Source organism: Bidens hawaiensis, unplaced genomic scaffold (assembly GCF_021521415.1).
Source record: "Bidens hawaiensis isolate Kalapana, Puna unplaced genomic scaffold, B.hawaiensis_p1.1 tig00055291_1, whole genome shotgun sequence".
Taxonomy (NCBI): domain Eukaryota; kingdom Viridiplantae; phylum Streptophyta; class Magnoliopsida; order Asterales; family Asteraceae; genus Bidens; species Bidens hawaiensis.
The window spans coordinates 81,913-84,139 of NW_027499995.1; positions in this window are offsets into that span (position 1 = coordinate 81,913).

Consider the following 2,227-nt stretch of genomic DNA (forward strand, 5'->3'; position numbering starts at 1 on the left):
CAACCTTTTCACTTTCAGTACACTGATAAAGTTTAAAGTTTTGCTCCACAGGAAACGAACTCGGACGACATCCTATTTGTTCACTATCTTCAAGAATATCCAACTTGTATTTTCGTTGACTTAGGACCATATCGTCAGATGACCGAGCTACCTCGATCCCCAAGAATTATTTTAGAGGACTCAAGTCTTTAATGCTAAATCGTTCATTTAAATAGTTTTTACTTTGGTGGATATTTTCAACATCATTTCCCGCAATAATCACATTGTCCACGTAGATCAAGACAGCAACGGATGAATTATCAGAAACAAGTGTGAACAACGAATGATCAGCCTTAGATTGAGTGTAACCGTAAAAAGGCCATGGTCGGTAAACTTGTGGTACCAATTTCGGGAAGCCTGTTTTAAGCCATAAAGAGACTTACGTAGTCGACACACTCTCGTTTCATTCTTTTCTTTTTTTTTTTTTTTGCAAAACCCCTGGGAATTTTCATATATACTTCTTCATCCAAGTCTCTATGTAAAAAAACATTATTCACATCCGGTTGATGTATCTCCTAGTCTCTTTTCACAGCAACAACAAGAAGAGTTCTTATTGTCACAAGCTTGGCGACAGGAGCACACATTTCATGGAAGTCCACTCCTTCCATTTGTGCGAAACCCTTTGCCACCAATCGCACTTTGTATCTTTCAATTTCTTCATTTGGGTTATATTTGATTTTATAAACCCATCTGGAGTCAATGGCTCGTTTGCCATAAGGAAATTTTTCCAGAGACCACGATTTATTATCCTCTTGGGCTTCAATTTCTTTTTTCATAGTGTCAACCCAATTCTTATTGTTCACAGCTTGGTGAAAGTATTTCGGCTCATCGTTGCGAGTAACGGCCGCTAAGAAAACTTTATGTGAATTGGGAAACCTTTTATAAGATAGATAATTAGTAAGAGGATGTATCGTGGAAGAAGATCGACTAGGTGTGGTACGTGAATGGTCAATCACTACTAGAAAACAAGGCATTTGCAACGACATTTTCGGTTGCAAAACAGTCGCAATTGCCCTATTGCAACCGTTTTGCAACCAAAAATGCCGTTGGAAAAACGCAGGTCGCTATTGCCCTGTTGTGACCGCTTTGCGACCGCTGCTACAATTGCGACAGCTGCTGCCGTCGCAAACGTTGCTACCACTGCTGCGGTCGCAAATGTTGCTACTACTGTTGCGGTCGCAAATGTTACTACCGAGGCTGCAGTCGCAAATGTTACTACCGAGGCTGCGATCGCAAATCTTGCGACTGCTGACTTAATACTGATTTGCGACCGCTTTTTAGTCACCATTGTTTTTGCAAAAGAAATTATCGAGAAGTTCTTTATACATACCCACGCATACACAAATATTTACATAATCAGGATAATCAAACTAAAATTTCTATCAATGGTGTTCAATACTAACAAAATGTTACTCGAGTTCCATAAACAACTAAGAAAAATGTTATCTTAGCTAGAAACAAATAAAAGACAAAACTAACATGCTTTGAATATCAGCCAATTGCATACTACAAGTAGCAGCTTCATATATGGACTTGTTAATCTTGTCAATACCTGCCAAACACACACCACACGTTATTACATACCACCATCACACATTAATTCATTCTAATAAGTGGTTAAAAATATAACAAGAAATAGAGCTATAGATCAAACCTTCGAGAATGTTACTGCTGGTCTCAATTGTTTCTTGAGAATATTTGAACATATGCTACCCACACACTCGATGTCTAACGGGTCGTTTTAACTACGAACTCGCACCCTAGCTCACTCGACGACCTTATATTAAGGTTTATTTACATTCCCTGCAGTTTGTCCTTTCTATAATCATATATAATGTATTAAATATTTATGAAAAGTGAGAACAAAATAATGGATGCAGATCTATCCTACCCAACCCAACAGGTCTAATTTGACTAAATGCCCAATCTGACTTAAATCTATTTTGACAATTATAGCCCAACCCGTCCATTTTGCCACCTCAGCTACAAATTTTCTAAAACCAAATGCAAAAAAATATTTTTTATGTACAGCAAATCAAAGCTTACCGGTTTGACCTCCCCCATTCCAAGGGCAATGAGCACCCATAACCCAATAGTAGCTGCTACAATATATAACAGAGCAGGCTGATACACAAATAACAATAGATATTTAGATTACATGCAACCATTTGCAAAAGTACTTTTATAT